This window comes from Narcine bancroftii, chromosome 8 (genome assembly GCF_036971445.1).
Source record: "Narcine bancroftii isolate sNarBan1 chromosome 8, sNarBan1.hap1, whole genome shotgun sequence".
Taxonomy (NCBI): domain Eukaryota; kingdom Metazoa; phylum Chordata; class Chondrichthyes; order Torpediniformes; family Narcinidae; genus Narcine; species Narcine bancroftii.
Window position 1 is genome coordinate 146,221,005 of NC_091476.1, and position 19,518 is coordinate 146,240,522.

At 38.8% G+C, this 19,518-nt stretch overlaps 1 protein-coding gene across 2 annotated transcripts in view; it reads right to left on the minus strand.

Moving 5' to 3' along the window:
- Positions 1–10,867: 10,867 nt before the first annotated feature.
- Positions 10,868–19,518, minus strand: part of ptafr (platelet-activating factor receptor) — a 151,855-nt gene continuing 143,204 nt past the window's right edge. For both annotated transcript variants that reach the window (XR_011343450.1, XR_011343451.1), the window contains exons 3-4: positions 14,916–15,034; positions 10,868–10,948 (exon numbers count right to left, since the gene is read on the minus strand). The gene's annotated coding sequence lies outside the window, so the exon portion shown is untranslated. The remainder of the gene's footprint in view (positions 10,949–14,915; positions 15,035–19,518) is intronic.

Consider the following 19,518-nt stretch of genomic DNA (forward strand, 5'->3'; position numbering starts at 1 on the left):
ACTTGCACTAACTGCTATGCTAACTGTGCCGGTCTTTCCAAAATTTTCCATTTTGCTTTAAATTCACAACATCGACCAGTATTCTGCTGGTCAGGTCCAGGAAACTTCCTGTGCAGTTGTGGCCCTGGTGTTCTGAAGGTTGGATAATCATTGATGGGAACACAATTGAATGACAGCTCATTATCTAAACATGCTGAGCCATTCAATAAGCATTACAGCAGGTGTTTATCTTTCTCTTTGTCCTCAAAAGGAGATTTCTATTAATAGAATCTGATTTTTCCTTCCAAACTCGACAGTTTCTAAAGTTACTTCAGAATCAGAATCAGGTTTATTGTCATGAATGAGTCATGAAATGTTTGTTTTGTGGCATTACAGATGAAAATTGCTATAAAATTTTAAAAAACTACCAAAAAGGGAAAAATAGTGAAGTAGTGTCTGTGGTTCATTGCCCAATCGGATATCTGATGGTGGATAGGAAGATGCTGTTCTTGTACTATTGAGTGTGTGTCTTCAGGCGCCTGTACCTCCTTCCTAATGGTGTGAAGAGGGCATGGACTAGGTGGTGAGGGTCTTTGATGATGGAGGTTGCTTTCTTGAGACACCACCTCTTGTAGATGTCCTTAATGGAGTGAAGACTGATGCCCATGATAGTGCTGTCTGAGTTTACAACCCACTGAAACTTTTTCCAGTCCTTCAGATGAATCAAACTTTTTCCGAATCAAATGGTCTTTGCTCCTTCATCCGACACCAGTTGACTCCCATTCCTATTGCACTAACTCCCAGGGAACAAGGTTGCCATCATGTGGCAAGATGTCAGCAGGGGATCAAAGCCCAACTATCTGGTTCAATTTAACTTGTTTGATGGATCAATCACATTTGTAATTCTGCCTGGATGTTTTGTATTGATTTTCTGTCACTGTGGTATGGATATGCATTCAGATTCCAGGTTTGTCCTTAGTTTAAAAGGCCAAAATATGTAGTTATTGATGAAGCTGAAGTCTAGTCCTCAATCCACACTGTCAGATCGCTGGACAGGGCTTTTTTGATTGCCAATAAACACGGGCGCAGCATCACAACCATCAATAATCTGCGAACTTCATTGAAATTTTATTGCAATTGGTTTGGATAGAATTATATCACAAAGTTGCTATGTAAAGAATCCGAGTGAAAACAAAGAAATGCTGGAGGAACTCAGCAGGTCTCACAGCGTCCATAGGAGGTAAAGATATATTACCGACATTTTGGGCCTGAGCCCTACCTCACAGCAAGAATCCTATACCAACTGAAATCGATCAGTAACTGCAAGAAATGCACACAGCTGGTGAACAAAATTTCAGAGTGAGAATTATGTAGAGAGACTGCTGAGCAACTCAGTGAACTGCTCATACTAACAGCCAAGAATCGACTATTTATTAAACAATATTTATTTATTTTAGTATGTGGGCATTGAAATTTGTGCTATCCAACCCCCATAGGGATTGGTAGATGCCAAATAAGTGTATTTTCTGACTGCTTGAGATTCACTCTTACAATGCCTAACTAATAGACCTGCATTCAGAATGAACAGTTTAAAAGACAAAAGCACAGTACTGTACTTACACTGAGAAAACTTCATTTCATGAATATATAAACGTTAAAGCAGTTTATTTTATTTTCTTTATTTTCTGTCACAGTCTTCGAAAACATTTAGCTGTTGCTGCATCTACAGGTTCCTCCCTTCCATGGAGCTGCCTGTAGCATTTCCCCCCCCCCCCCCCCCAAGTTTACATATAAAGCCTCTGACCAGGGTGACTCTTACTAAGCATGAATAAGGAGACTCTTTAAGAGAATCACTCCAATGGCGAGCAGGATCAACCAGCTCTTCATCCTGGGCGACGCCATTGCTGTTTCACACAACTTTATTCAAACAGCTGCTATGAGCATCCAAGGCCCTCCGCTGGCTGAATATTTGCTCTCATCTTCACCAAAGGTTTATGTGTTACTTCAGAGAACATTGACTTTTACAATTTTACTTTCTTTTTAAATCTTTTTATTAAATTTCAGATTAACAGACATAAGAATGATACCAAGAGTTCAGGATTGCATTAACAATGGTGAACATACACCAACAAAGACATCGAGCAACAGATGTAAGCTGAGCCTTCCAATCTTGTAAAGGCCAAACATGAAACATGAAAAGGAATCAAATGTTATTACAAAACTATCTCCTTAACTAAGAAACAAAACAAAAAAATGAAACAAAAGCGGTTAAACAATTATTTTGTGGTTAATTCTGCTCCTCTACACTCACAAAAAAAATGTTGGAAAGGATTTGGAAAGTATCAACTTACATCATACGACAATGTTCAATACATGGCCTCCATGTTTCTTCAAGTTTACCACTTCTAATCTTTTTCTAAATTTAAACATGCTATAGTTTGGGGAAACCATTGAAACGTAGTAGATGGTTGATAATCAATAATCACAAAAGTCTGGAGCTCTGAAACTATCAAGTTTTTATTAACTAAAGACTGAAAGATGGAGACCCTATTGATGATGCTGAAAGGGACCCGGAGGAAGTGGTAGAGGCGGCCGTCTGCCTCAAACGCCGTATACTGGGTGGATCAGGAACTGGTGATCCACTAACTTCAAGTCAATCGTGGAGAATACCTGATATTGTGCAACCTGGATGACCATATCGGATATACGGGGAAGGGGGTAAGCATCTAGCTGCATGCACCAGTTGATGGTCTATGATCATCCTATTCCAATCTTGTTCTTTACCACGACCACCTGGGCCCTCCAAGTGCTATAACAGGCCTCGATGATGCCCTTACCCAATATGCGCTGAACGTCCACCTTAATGAATGCCCTGTCAGCTGCATGTTACCGTCTACTGCTGGTGGCCACTGGCTTGCAATTGGGGATGAGGTTGGCGAATTGGGAAGGGAGGATCGAGAGATCACACGTCACTTTCGGGGGGCTGTCTGTCAACTGTTCATTGCAGATAGTAAGGGGGAGAGGGGCCAATCGAAGCGCAGAATGACTTTCTTTTTTTTTTGAAGACTTTATTTAAAATTTTATAACATGAATACAATAAAGAATTACATTTAAAGAAAAATAGAAAAAAATTAAAAAAGGTATGATTACAATATTACATCAGAAAACTACACAAAATAATCCCCCACCCCCCGTTAATTGTAACACAATATTAATAGTCTAACTTAAAATTAGTCCAACCCTCCCCCCCCCCAAAATAAAGAGTGAAGAGTTAATAAAATTGACAATATTATATATGGAAAAAAAATACCCACTTACAAAAAAAAGAGATAAAACTTAACCTAAAAAAAAATTCTAACAACAACAAAAAAAAATTGTCAATACTAAAATATCACACTTAAACATATATTTAAATCAAACTTAAATGGATATAATTAGCAAACGGAGTCCACTTTAACTTATAAAAAGACATCTTATCCTGAATTGAAAAAGATATCCTTTCCATAGTCAAACAAAATTTCATTTCCAAATACCACTTATCTAAAGTTAGTATATTTCTACCTTTCCAAGTAAGTGCTATGCATTCCTTAGCCACAACTAAAGCTAAATAAATAAATGAAATCTGAAAATCCTCTAAACCTAAATCGATTAATGATTGCATGTTCCCTAATAAAAATATATCGGGATCTAATACAAGATGGATATTATATAAACTGTTAAAAACAGATTGAATACCTTTCCAAAACTGTTGCAATCGATCACAAAGCCAAACAGTATGCAAAAAAGTATTGGCCGACTGATCACATCGAAAACAAGAATCCAACTTACTAAAACCAAATTTTTTTAATTTCTCCGGCATTAAATATAGCTGATGAATAAAATTATAATTAATCATCGTTAGTCTAGCATTAATTAATTTCCGAATACTATTCTGACAAATTTCCATCCAAACTTCTTCAGCTATTTTATGTCCTAAATCTTTTTCCCATTTCAACTTATCTTTATCCCAGTATTTTGTACTATCAATTTCTTGTAAAATACAATACAAATCAGATATATATCCCTTTTTTGGTATTGAAAGTACATATTCTTCAAAACTAGATTCAGGCAATAAAATCATATGTCGACCACATAACTGTTTTACAAAAGATCTTAATTGATAATATACAAATATAGAATTGCACTAATACCATATTTCCTTTGTAATTCGTCAAAGGAACAAAAACAACCCTCAGAAAAACAATCAGATAAATTTTTTATTCCCTTCTTTTCCCATTGTTTCAAAGTGGCATTGGAAACCGTAAAAGGAACAAGTTGATTATTATATAATGGCATTCTTCCAGAATATATATTTTTAAGTCCCAATTTTTTTAAGTTTACTTGTCCATAAATTCAATAAATGTTTCAATATTGGCACATCGTAAGTTTGTAATAAATTTTTATTCCATCGAAACAAAAACTCATGAGGAAATTTTTCTAAAATAACCGCCATTTCTATCTTTACCCAGCTAGGTGGGTCGTCCATATTCATTAATGCACTAAGAAATTTGAATTGAGCTGCTTCATAATAATGCTGAAAATTCGGTAATCTTAAACCTCCAAATTGAAAATCCCACATCAATTTTCTCATTGCTACTCTCGGAAATTTTCCCTTCCATAAGAATTCTCTAATCACTTTATATAAGTGCTTAAAAAAACTTTTTTAAAAAAAAATAAGGAATTGATTGAAACAAATATTGTATTCTAGGAAAAATATTCATTTTTATGGTATTAATCCTCCCTAGTAAACCCAAAGGTAGATCCCTCCACCTAATCAAATCTAATTTAATCCTTTTTATTAAAGGAAAATAATTAATTGAATATAATTCTTGAAATTCCATATTAACATTAATTCCTAAATATTTAATTTGTGTAGTCCACTTCAAATTTGTAATATTTTTATATACTGAATAATCACCTTTACAAATTGGCAAAATTTCACTTTTAGCCCAATTTACTTTGTAACCAGACAATTGGCCATAAATTTCTAAACATTCTTGAATTGCAGGTAAAGAAATATCCGGATCCACCAAATATAATAAAACATCATCAGCAAATAAATTAATCTAATATTCCTCATTCAGAACGCTCATACCTTTAACATTTTCATTTTGACGTATTAATTGTGCTAAAGGTTCAATAACTATAGCAAATAAAGCAGGTGACAACGGACATCCTTGTCTAGTGGATCTTGTCAAACTAAAAGATTCTGAAATTTGGCCATTAACAGCAATTATAGCCTTCGGGCTATTATATAAAGCCTTTATCAACCCAATAAATGAAGAACCAAAACAAAATTTCTCAAGTACTTTGAACAGAAACTTCCATTCCACTCTATCAAAAGCCTTTTCTGCATCCAATGAAACCACTATTGGATAATTCAACTGAAATTTAGATTTATTTATCAAGGTTATTAACCATAAAATATTATCTGACGCATACCTGTTTTTTATAAATCCCGTTTGATCACCATGTATAATTTTAGGCAGATATTGAGCTAATCTATTAGCCATAATTTTAGCTACAATTTTATAATCTACATTTAACAACAAAATTGGTCTATAAGAAGAAACCTGTAAAGGGTCTTTATCTTTTTTTGGTATAACCGTAATTATTGCGTTAGATCAAGACTCAGGTAATTAAAAAGTATTGTAAGTTTGTTGTAATACATCCTTATAAATAGAAGATACATCAGCATAAAAAACTTTATAAAACTCTATAGAAAACCCATCTTCACCAGGTGCCTTTCCGTTCGGCATGTCTCTTATTGCCCTTTCTATTTCATCTTCTGTAAAAGGTTTATCTAACTCTTGTCTGTCTTCTTGATTCAATTGTGGCAAGTTAATATTTTCCAAGAAAGAATCTATTGCGTCTCCAGTTGCCTCTTTACATTCCAAAGTATACAATTGTTTATAGAAATTACAAAATTCCTCATTAATCTCCTTTTGATTAAAAGTAATACCTGATTTCTTTCTAATCACTGGTATAATCCTAGATAATTGTTCCTTTTTTAATTGCCATGACAAAACTTTATGAGCTTTCTCACCCCATTCATAAAACTTATGCTTAGTTCGATTCATTCAAACCGATATGTTTGTAATTCATTATATTTAAATTTTAAATAAGTTAACTGATTCTTTTGCGTTTCGGTAGCATGTTTTTAAAATTCTTTTTCAGTAGCAGTTATCTTTTCCTCTAAGTCTTCAATCTCTTTAATTCTCTCCTTCTTTACTTTAGAGGCATAACTAATAATTTGGCTTCGCAAAAAAGCTTTCATTGCATCCCATAAAACAAAATGACTAGAAACAGAATTACAGTTAATACCAATAAAAATTTCAATTTGCTGTTTTAAAAAACTAATAAATTCTGGTTTTTGCAATAGCATAGTATTAAATCTCCATCTTGAAGCTTTCTGGACATCTTGTGAACTCAAATATTCTAATAATAATAGTGAATGATCCGAAACCAATCTAGCCTTATACTCCACAGATGTAACCCTATCCTGCAAGTGTGCTGATATTAAAAAATAATCAATTCTAGAAAAAGAATTATGTCGCGAGGAATAAAAAGAAAAATCTTTCTCTGTAGGATTAACTCTTCGCCAAATATCAATTAAATTCAAATCTGCCATCATATTAGTCACTTGGATTGCCATCTTAGACTTCTTTATTACTCTTGGGTACTTGTCCAATAAAGGCTCCAACACCACATTCAAATCTCCCCCAATCATCACATTAGAGTTCGATTGTCCAAGTAATAAAGACATATCCACAACAAAAGCTGTATCTTCAACATTAGGAGCATAAACATCAAGCAAAGTCCATGCCTCATTAAAGATTGTACAATTTAATTTTAATAATCTTCCACCATTTTTCTCTTCATTCTGTAACTGAAATGGTAGATTCTTATGTACCAAAATTGCCACACCTTTTGCCTTAGAATTAAACGAAGAATAAAAAACTTGCCCAACCCATTCACGTTTGAGTTTCAAATGTTCCTTATCTGTTAAATGAGTTTCCTGTAAAAAAGCAACATCAACTTTTAATTTTTTTAAATAAGCAAGTACTTTCTTACGCTTAATAGGATTATTTAAACCCTGAACATTAAGAGAAGCAAACTTCAATTTAGACATTTATTACACTCAATAAAACACAACAACAAAAATCAACAAAAAAAGGAAAAAGAGAGAAAAAAAAGAAGAAAAAACATAAACCCTCCAAAAAAAGAAAAGAAGAAAAAAAACCCTTAATTCCTCTTTGAAATTACAACCAAAAACTAAAAAAACTTTAAAAAGTTATATATAATTTTTTTTTTAATTATTTAAAAAAGATAATAAAAAAAAGCTTCACTCCCTAACCAAAAGATTTAAAAGAAAAAAAACAGGTCAGAGGTCACAATTACCTCTTCCTGTTTAAACTGCCTAATGCGGTAACTCCCCCAAAATATTGGGTGTGAGATAACTCACATGCAGCTGATGACTTCTGGAAATTGGTGCCCACCCAGTTCCCTCTCCCAACTCCCATCACTATTTGAAATCTTCTCAACAAAAAATAATTTTAAAAAATTTTTTTATTTTTTTTTAATCAACTTTGCCATTGCGACCACCATTTCTTCCATTTCTTCCAGAAATCAGATTCCCTTCTTGCAGCTCTGCCCTCTTTGGAGACCGTGGAATTGCATAATTGGTAAAGACTGAGCAAAATCCATAGCTTCTTTAGGATTATCAAAGAACTTTGGTTGATATCCATCCTGAAAAATCTTCAGTACCGCAGAGTATCTAAATGTTGCCTTATATCCTTTTTTCCACAATAATTCTTTCACAGAATTAAATTCACGTTGTTGAAACATAATTTCCTGACTCAAATCCGGATAGAAGAAAACACGATTACTCTGAACCATCAAAGGAGATCTGTTTTGCTGTGCATTTCTAATAGCCATACGTAAAATAGTCTCTCTATCACAGTAATTTAAACAGCAAACCAGAACAGGTCTTGGATTCTGTCCTGAGAAAGGTCTCCTTCTCAAAGCTCTATGAGCCCATTCAAATATTAAACCTTCAGGAAACTTATCTTGTCCCAACACTTGTGGAATCATTCAGTGAAAAAATTTCTTGGATCTGGCCCTTCTATGTCTTCTGGCAAGCCGACAATTTTCACATTATTCTGTCTGGATTGGTTCTCCAAATAATCAACCTTTTTTGCTAAATTTTTATTCTGAATCTGTAGCATTTCAATTGTTTTATTCACATCTTGCAATTGATCTTGTACATCAGATAATCCTTGATCACACATCTCAAGTCTTTCAATAGTTTCGACTTTAAAAGTTCCATAATCAGCCATCTGTTGAGTATTGACATCCACCAATGCATTAATCTTAGAAGTAAGATTATTCATAGAATCACCTAAATGCATCATTGAAGAAAATATCTTATGTTCAAGACTCTTGAAAAGTATATCAACATCAGTAGATCCAGACATGGTGGGATCCTGCTGTTCTTGTGGAATCAGAGGACTTTCTATCCCTTCTTTTAATTTAGTAGCTTTTCTTGCAGTTTGACTCCATGTAAGAGCCCCTGCCACAGACCCCCCAGAAGTGTCAGGAGGCTGGTGATCAGAGTTATCTTTGATCCAAACCTCCTTTAAAAGCTTCGTTACGTCAATATCTGGAAGAGCTGTTGTAACTGGTGGTGTAGCAGTCAAATGACAACTCTTTAACTCTCCAACTGGTGGCGCCCCAGCTAATTCAGCAGTCAAAGTCTCAGTAACAGCACTCACAGTAGACGTTGTTTGAAATACTGGCACCCGGCCAACCCTTTGTTCTAAAGGCTGCTGAGAACGACCTTCAGAAAGACCTTCGGATTCAGAGCGGAATTCCAATGCCAAATTCTTCGCTTCTTTTCCTGGATCCATTTCATGCTGAGTCGTGGCTTTTTGTAAACAAGCAGGCTCAGAAAATTTCGGAAAATATAATTTTTTAACAATCTGTTGATGTTTCCTTTTACTTTTTTTTAACAAATGTACCATTAGGTATTAATTCAACACCTCATACTATTTATAAACTTTTTAAAAAGTTTTAACGGGCACTTAAAGACAAAATAATAAGTTAGAGTCAGGAGAGGACTGGAAGGCACGTCTGTTCCTTACGCCATCTTGCCACGCCCCCCCAGAATGACTTTCTGAAGTTGGTACTGGAAATCCAGCCCCAGTAGCAAAGGGGTCGCAGAGTTGTGACATAACAGGCAGTCTGAAGTGTTTGTACACTATGCCTCCAATAGTGAGGATCACTATGCAGGACCCCAGACTGGCTGCCATGTATAATTTGGTCACGAGTGATGGTTGGTGGGCCGAACTTTAAGTGATTGTCATTTAGCAGTATTGGAGTTGATGAAGCTTTCTCTACTTCCACTATTGAATAAACAGTTGATATCGCGCCTTTTTACTTGGACGTCCATCATGGACCTGGTGAGTTCATGCAGTGTCTCATGGTTCAAGGTGATGGAAGCCAGTACGGATTCTTTGTCTGAGTCTGATGGGTGCTCCTGCGCCCAATGGCTGCCCTTGGGTCCCAAGATGGCTGGCCTTAACCCCTTGTAGTATTGTATGCCTGGGAAGATGGCATTTGGTGCACAGTCCAAAATGGCGGCCCACATGATTTGCACATGGTGTCGCTAGTGTGCAAGGAAGATGATGCCAATTGTGCTCCCTGTCTGTAAGCGACGCTGCTAGATTTTGCGGATGGTTTGGACTAGCAAACTTTGGCGTAATTCCCCTTTATCCAGCACCTGGAGAACACCACATCCTTGGCAGGGTAGCGTTTCCTCAGATGCTGACCCTGCCTACAACAGCAGCTGAGGTCAGATCACTAGATCTGGTGTAGGGGAACAGTCTCTCATGGGACAGGACGATGCCCTATCCCAAGATAGAAGCACCCGCAGTGACCAAGCAACTGAGTAGCCATCTGAGTTCTGGAGGGCCTCCTCCAGTGTCTCTGTAAATTCAACTGCCCTTTGCAGATCGAGAACCTTTTGCTCCAATAGCCGTTGCCGTATGTACCCGGAGTGGATACACATGACATACGTGTCTCTGATGACGTCCTCTGCATTCTGGGCAGCTGACACAGCCTTACAGTCACACACTCTGCATAGGATGCGGGAGGCCCACAGGTACTTGGCCCTTGACTCACCAGGTTGCTGTAACCTTCCTGTGATACTGGGCCTTGAGGATCTCCATAGATGCTTGGTACGAGCTGGCATCACTGATCATCGGGAGCACTCGGGGCCGGTCACACAAGAGGAGTAGTCTCAGTCGGTTAGCGACCATGGTGGTGGCATCCGTGGCCACCGCCAGGAAGTTTTCAAAGCAGCGTAGCCAAAATTCATATGTTGTTTGGGGTGTCTGGTGATACAAGCTTCTCAGATTTCTGGTACTATTACAAGCTTTTTAAAAAAATTTTAGTTAATAAAATTGATGTACCATCAATAATCACAAAAGGCCGATATTGTGAAACTGTCAGTCTTTTATTAACTAATGACAGGAAAACCCATCAACCTCACTGACTGATCAAAGCAGAGAAAGGGGAAGCATGCAAGGGGCTATGGGTAGGATCGGTCTCAGGAGGTGTGTCCAGATGGCAGCAGCCAATAATGGCATAACATTGATTTACCACAGTGGTTTAGGGTCTTTCCATTTGAGTAAAACTGATCTCCTGGCTATTAGAGTAACAAATACAACACACAACAAGCTGAAGCAGATAAGTGGCCAGAGTCCAAAACTGGTCGTTCCAAAAGTGCAGTCATAGGATGAAATTGTAGGTCAATGAACAAAACTGCTGAAATAATATCAAAAATATCTTACCAATAATTTTTCAGGGAAAGGCAGGACCAAAACATATGTATCCGGGATTTTAGGGGCTTCATTCACCTTTGCACTCACTAAATTGAATAAACAAATGATGAATCCAATAGTTAGACATTCATTACAAATATGGTTTCAATTTTGTAAATTTTTTGGATTGAACAAATTTATCTTGTCAAGTCCTATTTATCCAATCTTTTCTTCCAACCACCTAGAATTGATCGAGCTTTTTTTTTATGGAATACGAAGGGAATAGTATGTTTTAGTGATTTATTTATGGGTAACTGCCTCGTCTTTTGAGCAGTTGTCAAATAGATATAATTTGCCGAGATCACATTTTTTCGGGCACCTACAGATTAGGAGCTTTTTAAATGTTACTTTTCTGATACCACATCAGACTGAAGTTACCAAGCCCCCAGGGAAAACCCACACAGACACGGGGAGAACATAAAACTCCTTATGTGGGACTCGAACCCTGGACCCGATCGCTGGCGCTGTAACAGCATAGCGCAAACTGCTGCACTAACCATGTCGCCCCAACGCTAACAATGTAGCAAGTCATCCCTTTCTAGCAAAGCATGCTAAACACATCTTCCCATGAAAGAATAACAGTAAAAAGAGCACCTGGAAATCATTTGAGCCTGGAAACAATACAGGGAAGATCAAAGGAAAAGATCCATGTGCCAGAGTTGAATTATTAAGAGGAATTTTCAAATTTAAAAACTAGAGAGAAGAGGCCACAGAAAAAAAAGGATAACTAACATTAATTAATTCAAACTTCTAAAATGGGTTAAGGAATGCAGGAAAGATTTGAGAATTATAACTTTGGGACCAATGTCAGAATTACCTTTTATCATGAGGAGTGTTGGGATTATGGATTGGTGGGCAGCTTCAAAACAGAAGGAAACCATTTGACTTCCATTCTCCTGAGGACCTGCAATATTTTCCCCTTGCAGATTACTTCAAATTCTCTTTTGAAAGTTATTTTTGAATCTGCTCCCAGTATCATTCTAGACAAAACAATCAGCATTTTGCTCTTTTCCTTCACGATGCTTCCATTCCTTTTTCCAGCTATTGTCAATCCAAAATAAAGCAGAAAAATCACTGGAAATGCATAGCGTATCAGGCAGGATCAAAGGTGCATCTGCCTATCTTGATGAAGGGTTCCAGCCCGAAATATCGACCACTCTTCTTTTTTTATTCTCGACCACTCTTCTTCTCCCACTGATGCTGCTCGACCCATCGAGTTCCTTCTGCAGAGTGTGTGTGCTGCTCCGGATTCCAACATCTGCAGTGTCTCTCTGGCATCAACAGAGAGTTCATGTATCAGGCCAACAAAATATCAAGTGACAAAAGGTCGCCAAACCCGAAACATCAACTTGATTTCTCCTCCCCTGATCTGCTGAGAGTTTGCAGCCTTCTGAAGTGGTTTTCTGGACTATTTTAGAGAGTAATGACAATCAACCACAAAGCCACATCCGAGGCAATGGCCAGAGTAGAAGCACCCTCCACAGAAGGACATCAGTGGGCTTCCCCTTGGGTCAATACACCTGCAAAACCCTTCTTATTTATTTCAGATTTCTAACATCTTCAGTACTTTGTGTTTGTCATTAAGATATGTTTTGCTGCCCTGACCCATCTAGCCCCAGTGATGGGTTTTCCCTTATTATATGACTGAATCTGTTCATGATTTGGAGCACACCTACAAAACCATCCATGAACACCCTAGTTTCTTCAGTATCTCCATATAATGTCATCTGGACCTAGTTCCATTCCCCAGGCTTAACTGGAGATTACAAGGGCTTCTTTCTTGATTTTGTACTCTATGCCTCTATTGACTTTGAGCAACATTTTGAACATCCACCAATTGGTTGAAGACTTGGAACCAAATGAATTCCTAAACATTTTTAAAATTTATTCATTTATGGGATGAGACACTTGCTGGTTAGACTGTCTTCCTACTGAGTGGTTTGCTGGATGATTTATGAGGGCATTGAACAGCCAATCACATTGCAAGACATGACAGAGTAGATATAGAGAGGTTGTTTCCCATGGTGGGAGCATCTAGGACAAGCGGCCACAACTTCAGGATAGAAGGGCGTGCACTTAGAACAGAAATAGATAGGATTTTCTTCAGCCAGAGGGCAGTGAATTTCTGTAATTTGTTGCCATAACCTATTGTGGAGGTCAGGCCATTGGGTGTATTTAAGGCAAAGATCAATAGATTCTTCATTACCTGGAGCATCAAAGGTTTTGAGGAGAAAGGGCGGCATGGTTGACATTGCGGTTAGTGCAATGCCTTTACAGCACCGGTGATCGAGACCAGATCCGATTCAAATCTGCTACCTATAAGGGGTTTATACATTCTCCTCATGTCTGCGTGATTTTTCTCCGGGAGCTCCGGTTTCCTCCCACCCTTCAAAAATGTACTGGGCTGTAGGTTCATGTGGTGTAAATTGAGCAGCATGGACTCATGGCCTGTTACAGTGCTGTCTGTCTAAGTTTTAAAAAAATTAAAAGCCGGGCAGTGGTGCTGAGTAGAAAAATGAATCAGCTCATGATTGAATGGCAGGGCAGACTCGATGGGCTGAATAGCCTATTTCTGCACCTATGTCTTATGGTCTGATGGTCAAAGTCGCAGTCAGACCCAAGAGGGTGTATCGTCCTCTGAAAGATATCAATGATCTTTTTATGCAGATGCCCCTGAACTCTATTCTTATTCTTGCATGTAATTAATATTTCCATACACTACAGCTGGAAAATTTACCTCCCTACCTCCTTCATTTTTAACCAGGAATTTAAATTTGATGATATTGGAAGGTGCTCAAGGAGAGAGACAGGAGTTGGAGACAAGTTGGACATTTCCTGCTCCTCCTTCGTATGCTTTATCTCTATTACTTTAACTGATATTACATTCTCTCCTTCCCTCGCTTTAAATCATGCATCTAAAAATGCACGAGTAACTTTACATTCCCATTCCTTCCCTCCACAGAAGATGAGGGAGAGTTTTTAGTTCCTTGATCTAACACCAGATTTCTCAGACACGCACGTCTCCAGCATGTGAAGGAGCAATTAGCTCCAGACTCTCTATAAAGCTGGCAAAGTACTAAATTGCTATGTCAGATTTTTTTTGGTTTCCTGTCCACAGGGTATTTCTACACACTGGGGCGATTTTTAGAAAATAATTTTATGGAAATGGAAATTTTTCCACCATGCTGTTACAATGGGAATGTAATGGAGTGTCCTAGCTGAGTTATAAAAGGTTTCAGCTTATATAAAACATACTGATGTAAGTGAATTCCAAGCTTAATATATAATTTCCTAATGTGAAGCAGTTCTAACCCTACAGCACAGTTGGCATAGCAGTCAGCGCAATGCCTTTACAGCGTCAGTGATTGGGTCCGGACCTGGGTTCAAATCCCACGCTATCTGTAGGGAGTTTATACGTGTCTGCGTGGGCTTTCTCTGGCGGCTCCAGTTTCCCCCCCAACCTTCAAAATGTATTTGGAGTGTAGGTTAATTTGGTGACATGAACTCATAGAGCCAAATTGCATGTTACAGTGCTGTATGTCTAAATTTAGTTTTAAATTTTAAAATATGAGAAGATGCTGATTTTGACTTCTAATCTTTGAATATTACATTATGCACCACAGCAGGCCACTCACCTTGGTGTTCCACTCATTAGCTCAAGAGAATGCTTGTCTTCTAAGCACTTAGTAAAGCTGAGAGTGAAATGTACCAGATGTGGAGGGAATGGGTGACCTTCCTTGGCACTGCCATTTCTTTATGCAGCTATTGCAAATCTTAGTGAATTCTAACAGTGACAATCCAAGCACTTCCCTTTTGTAGTGCAATTGCATTGCTGTAGATCGATGGACGCTCAAGTTTATTCTCTGGTCTTTTCAAATACTTCTGTCTGCAGACAACGGTTGACCTTTCAATTGCCAAAATTAGTCAAAATGTTCAAATTGACCTTCACTTTTGTCTCGTGAAATCTGTGCCCATGATAATCTTTGGAATTATATTTTTGCCCTTTAGGTTTACCGGTAATTTTGTTTATCTGAGAGATGGCTAAGTTGTTCCAGGATCGACAGCTAGCATTGTTCACCATACTTCTTGTTATCCTGCATGCGGGATGTGTGAATATGCCAACTTCCACAATGCTGGAATGAGAAAATAAATTGCAGTTTTTGAAGATTATCGGCTTTGCTTTTCTGAGACAAACCTCATGGGTTCATTTCCAGAAAAGACTGAGTAATAACCTATTCCAAATCTATCTATTTTTATAGCAATAAATATAGAAGAAACTTCACAGGGTTCAAAGTAAAGAAATATTCCTCATATCTTCAGGCAACGTAGATGAGTTTGGGAGACAAATGTGCCTTCGAATGGGTGATCAATCAATTTAAACACATATATCAATTCTCTGTCAGAGATATTAACACACGACTATTCCAATCAGAATTCTATCAGCTATTCATTTTAAACTCAGCACTGAGCAGCCTTGTGCACTCCCTCTTTCCTGTAAGGCAGACAGTGCCTTTCCATCCAAAGGGAGACGAAATTAGCAGGAAAAATTATGGATTTAAATGGGTTCTGGGCACAGTATTGAATAACAAGTAATTGGGGGACTGTTTGGAACAATAGAGTTTAAAAGTTGCAAATTGATGTGGACAAGGATATTTTTCAGCAACAAAAAATAATTTATGCTCATAAACAAAGAAATTGGAAGCAGAATGGGGATTGGGCATGCAAAACTATCCTTGTAATTCATGGTGATCTAGTGTAAGCTCATTTAGGAACCACTGAGGACCAGGACTCTTAAGACTGAGCATCAGGTTAGAAATTCGAAGTAATCTAAAAGATTGTCTACATTTGAACTGAAACAATGTACTCCCCAAAAAGGGAAAAGGTGGTTCACCCATGCAGGATACTGACTTGAAGCAGATGTAAACAGCCATGAAAGTGTTGTTTTGAGGACTGATTTACATCTTGCCAAAAAAAAATTCATCATTGAGAATCAGTCCTCAATTGTTCAACACACAGCACAACAGACTGTGGAGCATTTAACACATTGTTTTCTAAATATGGCAACACAAGAATATTTGATATCCATTAATTATTGGAGTATAGAAGACTGAGAGGGAATCTCATTTCGAAGGCTGAAAAAATTGGACAGAGTAGATGTGAATAAGATGTTTCCCTTGGTGGGTGAATCTAAGCCAAGAGGGCAGTCTTAGAATTCGAAGGTACCTATTTAAAACAGAGATGAGGAGAAATTTCTTTAGCCAAAGGGTCATGAATTTGTGGAATTTGTTGCCATATAAAGCTGTGGAGACCTGATCACGGTGGGGGGGAGTTTAAGGGGGAGATTGATAGGTATCTAATTAGTTAGGGTAACAAGGGATATGGGGAAAAGGCAACAATTTGGAACTAGATATGAGAACAGTTTACCTCAAGGTGGATTTGTGGAAAAGACTCAGTGGGTCAAATGTACCTTTAACTTGTGACCAGATTAATTATATATTTAAATATATAATGAATGTCTGTGAATATTTATCTTTTGTAGTAGTTTCTCTTTTTCAACTTAATTTACACTATTGAAGTTGGTTTTTTAAATTGCAGCAAGTAAGAATTTCAGTGCATGTGGTACATTTTTAAAATTTTTGTCATTAATTTATGATGAGGCAAAACTTTGGGATTGAACAGAGATGAGGATGAATTTATTTAGCCAGAGGGTGGTAAATCTGTGGAATTTGGTGAATTGTGGAGTCATTTGGCTGTATTTAAGGCAGAGATTGATAGGTTCTTGATTAGGTAATGGGTCTGAATGTGAAAATGGTTCAGCTAATGATTAAATGGCAGGGGAGACTCGATGAGCTGAATGGCCTATTTCTGCTCCTATGCCTTATGGTCTTATTAAGAACAGAGGATATGATGACACTATGCTTTCCCTCAGGCCTGCTCCAGGGCTCACGGCTAATCCTGTCATCCATGCCTTCCCACTTAACCCATAAATCCATTGATCCCTTCAGTATCAAAATCTATTGACTTCAGCCTTGGATACAGTCAAAACCTGAGCAATCACAACCCTCTGCAATAATTTCCAGACATCAGCCACCCTTTCAATTTCACCTCTCCACAGCCAACCATCCCAAAAATTGGTCAGTTTATTCACACTTTCAGTTCCCAGGAATCAATCTTCAATCCACAGCACTAACTTTATCCCAATCCCACCTGCTCAAATTTTCCTTTGTGACCCTTTGTTTGACATCCTATTGAAAGCCTTCTGACAGCCCAAAAGTAATCCATTTAGTAGTTCTCTGTTACTGCACCTCAGGCTCCTGTGGAAGTTTATTCTTTCTCATGTTCCCTGGCTGATTTCAAGTCAAGTCAGGTCAGGTTGATTGTCATCTAATTATACAAGTGCAACCTGAAAAAGCTGAGTTCTCTGGTCCTCGGTGCAAAGACATGCAGACATACAACCAAACATAACACACTTACAGAAAAATAAAAAATATGCAGGACTATCATTCTATCTATAATAAATAAATACATAAATATTGTTTTGTACAAATGAGAGTCTCAGATAGTTACTGTAAACAGTTCTTTTGATCGTTCTGCATACTCACTGCCCTTGGGAAGAAGCTGCTCCTCAGCCTGGTGGTGCTGGCTCTGATACTCCTGTATCACTTCTCTGATAGGAGCAGCTGAAAGAAGCTGTGTGCAGGGTAGAAGGGGGTTCTCAATGATTTTGCGCATCCTCTTCAAACAGGGATCCCAGTAGATCATGTTGATGGGGAGGAGGCGAAGGGAGACTCATGTGATCATCTCTTGTGGTTCTGTGGATTGACCTCTGGTCCATTTCTCTGCAGCATCCATAACACACTGTGATGCAGCCGGCCAGGACATTCTCGATAGACCTCCTGTAGAAGGTTGACATAATGGTGACCAATAGCCTTGCCCACCTTAGCCTTCTCAGGAAGCGCAGTTGCTGTTGCGCCTTCTAACAAGTGAGGAGATGTTGATCCTCCACGATAGGTCACGAGTTAAGTGAAATCCAAGGAACTTGGTTCTTTCCACTCTCTCTATTACAGAATTGTTGATGTGTCATGGAGGGTGGTCATTCCTGGTCCTCCTGAAGTCCACGATCATCTCCATCTTGTCCACGTTGAGGCTCAGGTTATTACTCTCACACCATTTCACAAGAGTTTCCACCTCTTCTCTGTAGCAACTCATCATTGTTGCTTTGGCCAAATACTGTTGGAACATCTGCCAACGATGACACTGTTGGAGCTAGATCTGGCGATATAGTCGTGGGTCAGTAGCGTGAACAGGAGCGGGCTGAGCACACATCCCTGAGGTGCGCCATTGCTCAGCGTGACAGTACTCAATATTCTGCTACTGACCTGGACAGACTGTGGTCTTTCTGTTAGCAAGTCCAGGAGCCAATTACAGAGACAAATGTTGAGTCCCAGTGAGGATAACTTCTCCACCAGCCTCTGAGGAATAATCGTATTAAATGCTGAGCTGAAATCAATGAACAGCAGCCTGGCATATGAGGTGTCATTCTCCAGGTGGGCCAGGATGAAGTGAAGTGACAAGGCTATAACTGTGGAATGGTTTCTTCTAGAGGCAAATTGAAATGGATCCAGCATCTCTGGGAGGTGTGCTTTGAAGTATTCCATCACCAGACGTTTGAAGCATTTCATAATGGTGGAGGTCAGTGGCACAGGGTGGTAGTCATTGAGGCCCTCTTGGGTACTGGGATGATGGTGGCTGTCTTGAACCCTATGAGAATGATGGACTGCTGCAGTGAGATGTTGAAGATGTCCTTGAAGACCTCCGTCAATTAGTCTGCACAGTCCTTTAGTACTCGACCAGGTATGTTATCTGGTCCCGGTTCCTTGTGTGAGTTCACCTTAGTTAGGGTTCTCCTCATCTCAGCTGTGGCTACACGGGTGGTCATTAATCAGGGGATATGGAGCTTTCTTTGGCTTGTCATCCTGTTGTTCTTATCAAACTGTGGATAGGTGTTCAGTCTGTCCGGAAGGGTGATGTCGTTGTCTTTAACTCACAAGGTTGACTTGAGATCCATTATAGTCTTGATCTCTTGCCATGTACACCTCGTGTTGCCGACCTGTGGATTTTCTGTGCATACCCTCGCTTTGCCTTCCAGATTCCACAGGAGAGTTCATCCCTGGCTAATCTTATTGCCATTCTATCCCCTGTCCTGAAGGCAGCATCACAAGCTCTGAGAAAGGCCCGGACATCTGCATCCAAACATGGTTTCTGGTTAGCCCTGATTGTGAAGCATTTGATCTCGATGACGTCCTCAATGCACTTGCTGATGTAGCCAGTCATTGAGCTCGTGTACTCCTCTATGTTTACATGTCCTTTGAAAGTGGCCGCCTCCCTGAAACAGCTCCAGTCCATGGAATCAAACCAGCCATGCAGCACTGCTATGGCCCCACTACCACCCCCCCCCCACACCCCTCCCCCACCTTATCGGCCATGTCCTATTCTCCCTGCGAACTGACCTAGTTTGCTTTTGCAGTGGTCTGTATGTCAAGGTTAGCAGAAAAAATGTGTGATCTGAGTACCAAGGTGGGGGCAAGGTGCAGCCTTCTATGCACCAAGAACATTG